This window comes from Amblyomma americanum, chromosome 1 (genome assembly GCF_052857255.1).
Source record: "Amblyomma americanum isolate KBUSLIRL-KWMA chromosome 1, ASM5285725v1, whole genome shotgun sequence".
NCBI lineage: Eukaryota > Metazoa > Arthropoda > Arachnida > Ixodida > Ixodidae > Amblyomma > Amblyomma americanum.
In genome coordinates this window covers 300,448,780-300,462,226 of record NC_135497.1, presented here as the reverse complement: position 1 = coordinate 300,462,226, position 13,447 = coordinate 300,448,780, and positions in this window count along the sequence as shown.

Here is a 13,447-nt window from a genome sequence, read left to right as displayed (position 1 = left end):
CAGCGGATGTCATATTCATCCCCAAGCCTAGTAAACCGTACAAGCTCGAAAACCTGAGACCCATATCTCTCACCTCCTGCGTTGGAAAGCTCATGGAGAAGGTGATACATACGAGGCTTTATAACTACATGGAGTCCAAAGGGCTCTGGCCGCACGAAATGGTCGGCTTCAGGAAACACCTCAGCACGCAAGACGTAATGCTGCGACTGAGGCATGACATCGTCGATCAGTGGCACTCAGGTGACACGAAGGCTATTCTGGGGCTTGACCTCCGGAAAGCCTTCGACAACGTTCACCACGCGGCCATTCTTGAAAACCTCGGAGACATGGACGTTGGAGCTAAAACCTTCGCCTACGTCAGCAGCTTCCTCTCGGAGAGAAGGGTCACCCTGACATTCTTGGAAGCAAAATTATCGAGTATAAAGATAGCTGGGAAGAGCACACCTCAAGGATCCGTCTTGTCCCCCTGCTCTTCAATATTGCGATGATCAAACTCCCGCAAAGACTTGGCACCACCCCAAACATCAATTTCAGCCTCTACGCCGACGACATTAATATCTGGACCAACCGAGGATCAGACGGAGAAATTCAAGAGAATCTCCAACTAGCGGCGGCCGCTGTGGTCGATTACGCGCGAAAATCGGCCTCAGTTGCTCTCCTAAAAAATCTGAGCTATTGATTTACACCAAGAGCAGACAGAAACCCGACATCGAAGTTACAGTGGAAGGCCTAAAGATCCCAGCAGTCAGCCAGATCAGGGTCCTCGGACTCATCATCCAGGCCGACGGGAGGAACACGACCATGATAAACAAGCTGCAAGGATCAGTAGCGCAAGTAACAGGGCTCATCAGAAGAATCTCTCTCAAAAACAGAGGTCTGAAGGAAGGGAACTTAGCCAGAATAATGCAGGCTTTCATCACCAGCAGAATTTGCTATGTCATCCCCTACCTGCACCTAAGTGCGAAGGAAAAAGAAAAGATCGAAGCATCCGTAATAAGAAGGAGTATCAAGAACGCACTTAGTCTCCCTCAATCAACCTCGACTACAAGATTACTGGCCATTGGAATGCACAACACAGTAGACGAGTTGGCGGAAGCCACACGAACCACACAGATAGAGCGGCTCAGTCTGTCTGACACCGGGCGACAAATACTGAGATGGGTGGGGCTTCAACACGACAGGGGCACCACCCCGAAAGTTAGTCTCGACAACGGGTACAGAGACAACCTCTACATCCCGCCGATGCCAAAAAACATGAGCCCAATTCACCACAAGGAAAGAAGGGAAAGCAGAGCCAAGGCCATAGCTAGAGAAATGGACTCGAAACCACCGGAAACAGTGGCATACACGGACGCAGCCACCGGAAAATCTGGGGCCGCGGTCGCCGCGGTGGTAGATGGGGCAGGCATCCCGTTAATTACAGCATCGATCAAAACAAGAAATGCTGACATCGCAGAGGAAGTGGCTATTGCACTCGCGTGTGTCGGGACGCAAGCCAACACCATAATTAGTGACAGCAAGACGGCCATCTGGAACCTCGCCAAAGGAAGGGTGGCGGAAGAAACGAAGAAATTACTTGAATCCAGGGAGATTTCCCATAAGGTCAGAATTATTTGGACTCCTGGCCACGAATCGGCACCGGGGAATGAAGCCGCACACGCGCTCGCTCGAGACGTCTACTACCGGGCGAGCGCAGAGCGGCTCGACGACCCAGTACACGAGGAGCGGCTGACCACCTTCAGAGACATTTCCGACTACTATAAACTGGGTAGAAGATCCTACGCCACACCGCACACACAACTGGACAACGAACAAGCCAGGTGTCTGAGAAGACTCCAGGCGGGCAACTATCCGAACCCACACTGGCTATACCTCCTTAACATAGACGCAAGAGAACACGACAGGTGTAAACAATGCGACCAGAGAGGGACAGTAAACCACATAATCTGGCAATGCCCCTACTCACCTGGGGCTGCCGTAAACATTCCTAATGAGGAAGCTTGGGAGTCTCTCCTTCGAAGCTCAAAACTCGAAGACCAACTCGAAGCCATCCGCCTGGCGACCGAGGCCTCGAAGAACCAAGAGGTTCACCACACAGGCCTATAGTCGCGGAGCCCCCTACTCCCTCCTGGGTCTGCGTACCTGAGCTGAGAAGGTAGGCGTGTCTCCTATATCGGTGGGAAATAAAGTTTTTCTGACTGACTGACTGAAGGCTATTTGCCCACCTCTATGCAGGACAGAAGCGAAAAAATGAACAGCTGTTGTTAATTGGGTAGTGGTTGATAACCCCTTTCTGAAGCCATGCTGGAATGGGGATAGAATATTGTGCTGATTTAAAAAGTCGGTTATGTGAGTGCTCACTATTTGTTCAAGCATTTTACAGGCATATGATACCAAGGAAACAGGACGGTAATCAGATACTGAGAGTGGGTTGCCGTTTTTTAAACACAGGCACTACACGCGCTAGTCTCCAGTCAGCAGGAAGAGAGGAAGATCTAATGGAAAGTTGTAAGAAAAATACAATATACTTTGCTAGTTGTTCTGCGTAGCGCCGGAAAAATGCATTTGGAATACCATCCGGTACTTGGGCCGATTTAACTCTCAACCTTAAGATCATGTTAACAATGCCCTCATATGAAAAAAAAAATTGTGTCGTGAGTATCACAAGGAGTGTTTGCAAGTGGGCTAGAGATGGAAAAGACCTTGCTAAAGTGGCGATTGAAATGAGATGCAATAGCCTCAGGATCTTTTATTAAGGTGCCGTGATGTGAAATTTGATCAATAGGATTCTTACGTTCACTAACAGACCTCCAGAATTTTTCAGGATCTGATTTGATAAAATTAGGCAAAGTAGCATTAAAATAGAAGCGTGTGGCTGACTGAAACCCGATAATCGTATTATACTGTCAGGATATTTTAATTTTCCTGGAGTAGATTGCTCAAATTTTTCAGTTAAAAGCATGACCCAGAGGTGAAGCTATGTTGGACATTGCTTTTACCGTCGTTTTATTGCAAATTGTTGAAGAAAATATTATATATAAGAGAAATCCTGAACCAATGCTCGACCCTTTTTTGTTAACGGATCAATTACTGCCAAAACAAATAGCCAGATAGTAGATGGAATATCGGACAACAAAGCTGTACTGCTCAGTATACTACAGACGACGCTTTGAATAAGAAACCTAATTATTAATCGTGTCGAAACTTTTCTCAAGCTTTTGTCGAGGAAAGCTCCCGCTTCGGCTTCGGAGGTGGCGGGTTTGATTCCCGCTGCCGGCCAGTTACCCACCGGTTTTCTCAAAATGGGTAAAAGCTTTGCCCCGGCCTGGTGTTCGCCTTGCTAGGGTTGCATGACTTGACGAAAGAGCCTGCGCCTTCAAATCCCGTCACGGTGGGCTTTTCTCGAGATACAATATAACTTTCTCGGACTCTAGATGGCTCATGACTTCACCAGGACTAAGCACATTTACTACATAATGGCCAATGTTAATCGCAAGCTGTTCTTTCTGAGGAGAGCTTTGAGACTTCTACTCCTTCTGCCCGACTGCTCGCATACAAAAAACGTAATTCTGCCGATACTAGGCTGTGCATGCGTTAGTTGGGACACTTTCACTAAAACTTACACTAAAAGATCGAAATGGTGCAATTAAAAGCAGCTGGCTTGACTATAATAGATTTGGACGTACGTCAGCGACATGAACTAAAGCGGACTTGCCCCCATTAACGCAAAGAAAGCGTGTGTCACGACTAAAATTCGTCTTTGAATTTATTAATGGTCACTATAAAATAGATATCACGAGCATAATTTCTTTTTCATCTGTTACGCCACTAGACAAAGACGCACAGTAACGCCATTTACCACGCGTAATAACTGTTTTCAGTATTCTTTCTTTCCACGAACTTCAATTGAACGGAATGTCCTAACCAATCACCACGTTTCAAAATCATATATGTTGACACTTCATTCCAGCATTGTTTAAAAATATGCTGTGTGTGCTTATTTTCCCAAAATTTCAAGCTACGTTATTCTACTTTGTTCTTGTGTTCATTGCCTGTGTTATTACGTTGTGTTTACTTCTCTGTATCCCACCCTGCTAAAATCCCCAGTGGGGATTGGAGTATAAGCAAAATCAAATATAGATAATGGGCACATGCATGCTTGCAGTGCGTGACAGAAGTAAAGGCAGAGTGATATTTTAGGGCCCAACTCGTAACTGTCTCGGTTTTGTCTCACATTTTAGCTCAAACAGCTCACGCACACACACCCGCACATGCATAATAGTATAAACATCTAGCCTCTTGTCCATGAGAGCCTTGAGGGTGTGTCTTGTATTTCTATTACTTAGTAATATCGCCAGAAGCTGCGGAGTAGACAATATAACTAGAATTTTAAAATGACTGTCAGTGAGGGTGAGGGTCAGGGAGCGCCGATGGTGTGAGGGTGAGGGTGAGGGCGAGGGAGGGCCGGATAACTTTTAAAAATGAGGGCGAGGGTGAGGGAAAGCCGTGAATTCAAAAGTGAGGGTAAGAGAGGAAGAGTAAAAATTAGGGCACTTGCCCACCTCTGGCCAGGAGTGGTATGAGGACTCCCTGAGAACTTGATTTGGTTTGGTTTATGAGGGTTTAACGTCCCAAATCGACCCAGGCTATGAGGGACGCCGTAGTGAAGGGCTACGGAAGGTTCGACCGCCTGGGGTTCTTTAAAGTGCACTGGCATCGCACAGTACACGGGCCTCTATAATTTCGCCTCCATCGAAATTCGACCGCCGCGGCAAGGATTCAGCCCGCGTCTTTCGGGCCAGCAGTCGAGCGCCATAACCGCTCAGACGCCGCGGCGGCTGCCCAGCGAACTTGAATGTATAAAAGAGAATAACCAGTTTCGCATGGTCATTACCTATAAACGCTATCGGGTCACACCTTTCAGGTGGAGCTTAAATGTCCCCTACTTTTTCTGTCGCCCGTTTCGCTGGCGCTTGTATGGGCACGCCTGGCACAGGCGCTTGATTTCGATGCATATAAGAAAATCGCCTTCTTGAAACGGTTCTTCTTGTTAGGAGGGGCGTGCGCTTATATCTCTGGCGGCATTCCGGGTTGTAATTCGACTGCAGACCGCGTGAGTGACCGCTTAATTGATGGTACCACAGCTGTCTTCTCTGCGCATGCTGCATTCGACGGTAAATGAAGTTTAGCAGAAACATGGTTAATATAATGGCACTGATTGAAAGCGCTCAAATGAGTGTGGTGGAACATGCATTCAGAAGAGCACTAGAGCACTAGAGAAGCGCACAACTGCCATTATGTTCAAGCCATCCTTTTGCTCCAGCGGTCACATGTCTCGTTCTATGGCACGAGCTGGAGGGGGTAGTAATCAACACCTGAAGTTGAGCACAGTTAAGGTTGTAGTCACTATTTCTAATTTTATTTAGGAAATGTAATGTCAACCAAGCAAAAAAATTATTGGTAGTTTTTACTGGAACCTATGTAACATTCCAAACGGTTTCAGCTCTCTTATATAATCACCCGACCAATTGGACCCATTAGACTGTATCGGCAGTTACAGCATCCGCCAAATATTTACAAAATGTGTTTTAGTTTGGTTTGATTGAGGTTTAGCGTCCCAAAGCGACTAAGGCTATGAGGGACTCCGTAGTGAAGGGCTCCGGAAATTTCGACCACCAGGGGCTCTTTAACATACACTGACACCGGGCAGTACATGGGCCTCTAGAATTTCGCCTCCATCGAAATTGGACCGCCGCGGCCTGGATTGAACTCACATATTTCGGGTGATGAGCCGAGCGCCATATTCACTGAGCCATCGCGGCGGCTCTCACAAAATGTACCTGAAAATAAGTTGCGTAAATTACATAATGTGACAAATATTTCCAGAACTTAGCTGACATGTTATTAATGTGGAAAAAGAAAACTGATTTGTGAGGAGTGTGGTCAGACACTCTGGCTGGTGCGAATCAAAACCTTTGTCAGGGAGTTAAAAATGAAATTGCATTATTTCATGGAAATGATGATCAACAGACATGCCGTGCATCAGAGACAAGATGCACTTATTTAAACACTAATAGCACAAGCTCAGCATGTGCATCCAAAGAATACTTCTGCTTTAACTTATATACCCCATTTATACAATACAATACAATGTTTTTTCAACATCTCAGGAATGTTTGGGGCACGGGCTTGCCTAAGGCCCGTACACCAATACATGGCAAGCAGTTTGCAGCTCCATGCTGCAGTGGTTAAAAATAAATAATAAAAAATGGGTGCGATAGGAGAGCACACACAAGTCAAACATGAGCATACATGAAAATAAATCGCACTGCACTGAAATTTTAGTTACCATGGTGAAGCGTATACATGTTTACCCCTCCATAGAACATTATGCAGAAACATCACCAATAGAGAGCACCGCAAAAAAAGGTAAATGCGCAAAGAGTTTCAAAATTTAAAACATGGTTAAATTTCAGTCCTATACATATTTATTCCGCAGACTCTTCAATGAAATATACTGAAAATCTATATTGCTGTACCCCTCGAAATCATTTAGCAATGTTGGCAGTCTAAACTTGAAAATTTGCCTTTCATATCCTGTACGGCATTTGCTGAATTTTCATTCATCTGGGTTGGGCATTGGGCACATAGGCGCGTGTTCTACTAGATTTGCGAGTAATTTCAAGGTGTCATTCCTTTGGTTCTTTCTACTCTCTTTTGCGTAGAAAGTCTATAATCCTGCATAGATTTTACACTGACTGACAATATTTAGCTGCTTGTGCATCTCCTGCGTGCGACTTAAATAGGATGCTTTGCAACTTATGGGGATGGCACGTTTTTTGTAGCAAATGAAGCTCATGAATATTGTCTTTCGTATTGGTTCCACAAAGAAGAGCGCTGTAGTTGAGTTCCGATGAGAATAAACAGTTGTCCCAGTTCCAGGCTCAAAAAGCAGCTGTATTTTTCGCTTGTATACTCACACTTTAATTACTGTTCCTTAATATGGACAACCGGAATTAATACTGATAATGATAGACTATCTGCACTGCAGCGAAGGGCAATTAGAACACTATATAATGAAAATGTACACCCTGTAACCGTAATGGGAACACAAAATATCCGACCTTTTCCCTAAATATACATACAAAAATTATCTGCGTATGCCTTGCCGAAGCCCATTTCTTCCTCTTGATTGCGACTAGGATGTCATTAACAGAAGTGTGTTCTCTCACCCACTCTGCCCGATTTTGTCTCTTAACGTTACACCTATCATTTTCCTTCCCATCGCTCGCAGCGTTGCCCTTAAGTTGAACCCTTTCCATTAGCCTCCGCGTTTCTGCCCCGTAGGTGAGTACCGGTAAGATACAGCTGTTGTAGACTTTTTCTCTTGAGGGATATTGGTAAACTGCCATTCATGATCTGAGAGAACCTGCCATAGGCGCTCCACCCCATTCTTATCCTTCTAGTTATTTCCCTCTCATGATCCGGATAAGCTGTCACTACCTGCCCTAAGGAGACGTATTCCTTTACCACTTACAGCCACTGGCTGCCAACTGCGAGCTGCTGTTTCCTTGCTGAACGGTTGAACATTACTTTGGTTTTCTGCGTGTTAATTTTAGACCCAGCGTTCTGCTCGGCCTTTCTAACTCATTGATCATGATTTGCAGTTCACCTCCTGAGTGACTTAGCAAGGCAATGTCATCAGCGAATCGCAGATTATTTAGGTATTCTCCATTAACCCATATTCCCAACTGTTCCCAATTAAGGCCTCGGAATACCTCCTGTAAACAGGCGATGAATAGCGCTGGCGAGATTGTGTCTCGTTGCCTGACGCCCTTGTTTATTGGAATTTTATTGCTGATTTATGAAGGACCATGACAGCTGTGCAGTTGCTATATATATATATATATATATATATATATATATATATATATATATATATATATATATATATATATATATATATATATATCTTCCAGTATTTTGACATAAGGCTTTTCTACACCCTGGTAACGCAAAGCCTGTATGACTGCTGATGTTTCCACTGAGTTGAATGCTTTCTCGTAATCAATGAAGGCTATCTATAAGGGTTGGTTATATTCTGCGCCCTTTTCTATCACCTAATTGATAGTGGGAATATAATCTATTGTGGAATATCCTTTACGAAAGCCTGCCTGATCATTTGGTTGATTAAAGTCCAAGGTTGACTTGACTCTATTAGCGATTGTCTTGGTATATACCTTGCACGCAATGGATAGTAAGGTGACCGATATGTAATTATTCAATTCCTTGGCGTCTCCTGTCCTATGAATTAAGATAATGTTTGCGTTCTTCCAAGCTTCTGGTACGGTCGAGGTCATAAGGCATTGTGTATACAGGGTGGCTAGTTTTTCTAGCACGATCTCCCCTCCGTCCTTCAACAGATCTGCTGTTGCCTGATCCTCACCAGCTGCTTTTCACCTTTGAGGTTTTCATGACAGCACAATGTGGTGATTATGAGAGTTGACGTCTTCTCCTCGGAAGCTCTTTATTATCCCCTTTAATGCAGCGGAAAAACAGGTGTACACACTTAAGCACGTCCACTCGCTTCGACTGTTCGAAACCAACTGAGCTATTCACGTTGTGAGGCTGAAGGTTCCCCCGCTTTCACCTGAAACCGGTTTCACAATCAGGCGAATGCGCGCGCAACGCCAAGACTTGTCTCCTTACTTTCAGGACAGACCCTGTACATAGTGTTCCATGAAACCGAGGTAACAGAAACTAATTTTATTTGTTACATCTTTGTTAAATTGAAGTTTGTCACATCGAGGTTGAACTGTAACATTTTCTATTTATCGCTTTCAGGTTTTTTTTTGTGCACAGACAAGCTGCAAACAGATTATGCACTAGTGGTCATCACTGGCATAACAGCAAAAGTTGTTACAGTCACAATTCGTAATGCTACTAGGTAAAGTAGATCGGTGACAATAACCATTGTGCTACATGCCGGATTTTTAAAGAATTATTGATGTAAAGCATGCATTTAATATGTCAAGGGAACTCGGCAGCATGGCCGCATTCAAAAATAGTTTCTAAGCCCTTGTGCTCAGCAATGTTTCTTTTTCTTTTCTTTTAGAATTTGCCGGGAGCATTTTGTTGCCCAAATATTGATTGCTAGTATGAGATTCTCCCTGTAAGAAATCTAGCGTATCCTAATATTCAATGCATTGTGGCCATGACTACGAATCATCTTTTGGGTAACTGTGCACGGCTGATTCTGCACTGCGTGCTGTAGCATGCTAAATTACAGCCCTCAAATTGCGGCCTCTGCTTCAGCTTCATTTGTCAGCTTTTAGGCGCAACTTTTAGTTAGTGCTCGAGACAAGGTAAACAAAGCAGTTCGACATGTGTTCAACAGATACTGATAAAACTTGTGTCATAGATCAAACAAAAGTGAAGGCTAGGGCAATTTGTGCAAATTTAGGAGTACTAACCTTTCCATTCTAGGCTGTAACTGCAAGCACCACCGGCTGGTGCTGTAGTCAGTTGCCCCAGAGATGCTCCTCGCAAGTCAGACCTTGTGCGGGGGTTGGCACTGCACCTGAAAACAGGACCGGCAATGCACAACAGTAAAATGAGAATTTGCAACGGAAAGCAAAAGCTTCCATTAATTATACCAAGTCCAGTGTCCTCGGACATCGATTTTAATTGTGAAGCAACTGTGCAATATTGTAAGGTACTGCTATGGAAATATTGAAGGTAATGCTCCATTCTTCCGATGCATAGTAAAACCTTTCTTGTAAAGTTTGCCCACCACTAGCATTAGGTAGTTAAGACTGCCGTAGAAAGCCAATGGGGAATGTTTTTGATGATAGCAAAAGCGTTAATAGCACAAAAAATGCAAGCCTGCCAAGGGGAGGTCTGTGAATATGATGATTGATATAGCGGAATCTTACTATATATAGAAAAAAAAACTGCATTCATAGAACAATTTCCCGTTGAACATAAGCTCTGCACGGCGCTCTTTGGCCTCAGATGCACTTGCATCACACAAATTCACTATTATCACCATCAAAATTAGTCTTGAACCTTCAATACGTGTTTAAAAAACATGACTTCTTACAGCAAAAAACAAAAGGGGCAACACAAAGAACAGAGATGCCCCAAGCACTTTTATGGTGTCCCCATTCTTTGCATCACCACTTCTGTTACTCACTCTACAACTTAATAAATACCAAATATCCCGCACCTTAATGTATCAAACAAATGGAGAATAAGGTTAGTGGTAGCACATAATACACAAGTCTATTCATGGATTTTATGCTCGAAGAACTGCTCAACAAAAAGACAGGAGTGAATCGCATGCACCAAGAGAGATAGCCGTCATTCCCTGTTTTGACAGCACAATGCACATACCGGGTGTTTCACCTCATTTGTCCTGCACTTTTTAAAAATAAGTTTATTGAGTTAAAATAGCACTTTCTTCCGGATAGCATTGTAAACGGTGTAGTGCATCATAATACAGCTACAACATGCTAACTAGTAGGGTAGTTAACAAATATTGATTAGTAAGCTTTTTAACTAATACTGTTAGTCTACTTACTTGAGGTGCGTGTAGCCAACCGTAAGTAGTATCTATGTGAATATTTAGAATTTTAAAAATTCAGCTACCCTCGGCGCTGTGGCCCAACAAATTTTGGCCATTTTGATGAGTTACATGCACTGGAGATTTTGCTCTGCATGCAAGCTTCTCGAAAGCGCATGCATACTAGAGCGAAATAGGCAAAATTGTTGGGCCACAGCGCTGAGGGTAAGTGCGTTTTCGAAATATTAAAGAGTGATTTGGATGGCGGTCTGCACACCATTCAATAAAAATGGATACAAACAATAATAGTTAAAAAGTTAAATAATCAATACTCGTTGACAATCTTACTAGTTAGCACATCTTAGCCGTGTTCTGATGCGCTACACCATTCACAATGCTGTGCCAAGAAAAGCACTTTTCTAACTCAAAAAGCTTATTTTTAAAAATTGTAGAACATTTTAGGAAAACACACATGCAAGCGTCAAACAAAAAAGTTAAAAATAAGGTACTCTGTTCATTGTGGAAATCACAGAGCATGCAATGTAGCTTTGGTGCAATGATGCATGTGTTTCTGTTATCATTATTTCCAAAAGACAGATTTCATATAGTGTTAAACATTTTTCCATGCCAAACGACAGCTTGAAAAGCTGCAGTTCAACATGGAAGTAGTACAATTATCTTTGAGTCCTTTACAATATACGGTGCATTATGAGGCAAAGGAAGGAGGCAACTAGGCAACTTCAGGTTACTTTTCATTACAACAGCATAAAAGTGTACCCCAAAACACCTCACTCTCGCAAACAGTTTTGTGCTCAGACCACACAAAGCAAGGAGCGTTATAAGGGCTGTTTGCGATAACACACATTAATTTCTGTTTTAAAACCATGTACCTTACATAATATTTTAAATGCTTAAAATGCTACCCTGTAGCCGATCAATTAATACTGAGCATCAAAGTGGCAGTATTTGATGATCTATTGATCAGAACCACATATTATTTCAAATAAAGGCATGCCAACATATTCCACTAATGCCCTGGCTCAAAGGAATGCATGCAGTGACTAAACATACCGAACAGTCTACAAAAAAAAACGCATAATACATGCGTGTACGAAGCAATACACATTCATTTGGCACAAAAAAAAAAGAGCATGGCCACAATTCTGGACTATGGAGACACTCTCTCTGCTGACAGCTCTTTTCGGGCTTCTTGACTGTGGAAGAGCAGCAACTTGGACCTGCATAACATCATAATCTCCACCTGCGCTTTCTTTGGAAGATGCAGTACGCACCCCCCCCCCATGCCTTGCATACCATTTACTAGTAATTATTTGTAGTCGTTATTTTCTCTCGCATGACGAGACTGCTGAACTTGAGAAACAAAAAATTGAGCAATTGCACCACGTCAGTAGTAATTGCACTTTTTGAGTCTCAACCTCTCAACATACAACACACTCTCGAGCCAGCTGGCATTTCACATATATACGTGGCATCCTACGTACAGACCACCATTTGTTTTGCCCAGTAACTGTAAAAGTTTATTCCTTAGAAGCTTGCGTCGGCTAGCGTAGGTTCAACAGGCTCTAAACTTTTCCTGTGCAACAGTTCCGTTGTGTGCTTTAAGATTAAGAGCGCTGCAAATCATCTCTGGAAGCAGGGAGCAGATTCGACCACACTGTGATTTTTCAATAAACAAAAATAAGATTTGCGCATTGTCATAAGAAAACCACAATGAGAAATGTGATTTTAAAGTCGATGTTAAATGTCTGAATCTTTACCACGCATAATAGGTAGTGTTTTTCCCTAGTATCCTAATTGCAGGACAGCTTAAAAGTCAGTGTTCGCAAATATATTGCCATCAATAAAAGGATGATTCTGAATTCTGAAGTGAAATAAACATTTTAAATCAGGCGATATGTTAATTTGTTTAAATTCCTGAAGTTTCAACATATATGGGTTAAACAAAGTGCAAAAACACGGAACACCACTTGCTCACACTAGTATTCAAATATAAGCTCTGCACTCCTTAGGGCCGTTCGACATGCTGCGAATACAATGAAAATATTTGTGGGAGTCAATGATGTCGCCGTGAAATTTTCGGCCAGTGGTTTCACATGCCTACCCAGTGAATTTGATCGGAGTGACAGCCATTGTTTCCTGATGTTTGCATAGGCAACCGATGATTAAATGCACCAGTAACGCAACGCGGAATGAGGTGATGTGGCTATACTTGTGAAGTTTTTAGATGCAAGGCAATTTTTTTAGTGTTTTGATAATACAGTTTTTCTTCTGCCGCGGCAACTCCTCACTCATGACTGCACGTCACATGACGTCGCACTCCCCTCAAGCCAGCACACAGAAGCTGAGATTGAATTCCAACCGGACAGAAGGCCGTCGCAAGCCGTCTGCGGCTAGACTGATGCTCTCTCCTGTCAGAGACCGAGGGAAATCGTAGCGACAGAATGCGAAAATCTCAGCATGTGAAACAAGGCTTAGGGATTTTAAAAACCATTTAATTTGAAATTGATGTATTAACAGGTTACAAGCCACTTCTTTTCTCAGGCTAGTTCTTCACAGTACTCAGCCAGAAGGTCTCAGGGGTCTGCTTGTTCTTCGTGTAATATTTTCATTAGTTTTTATTTAGTTCACTTGTGGAGCAATTTCACTGCTCATTTTCTCCCGCTTTGTTACCGTTTTCTTTAAAGTTTAATTGAAACTCGTACCTTTTGCATAACGAGGGATTAAAGCAAATTATTTTTGCAAACATTTTATTTACATTTAGCTACTTTTACGAATAGAGAAAGTGAGAATACCTAAATAATCTGTGATTCGCTGATGACATTACCTTGCTAAGTCACTCAGGAGGTGAACTGCAAATCATGA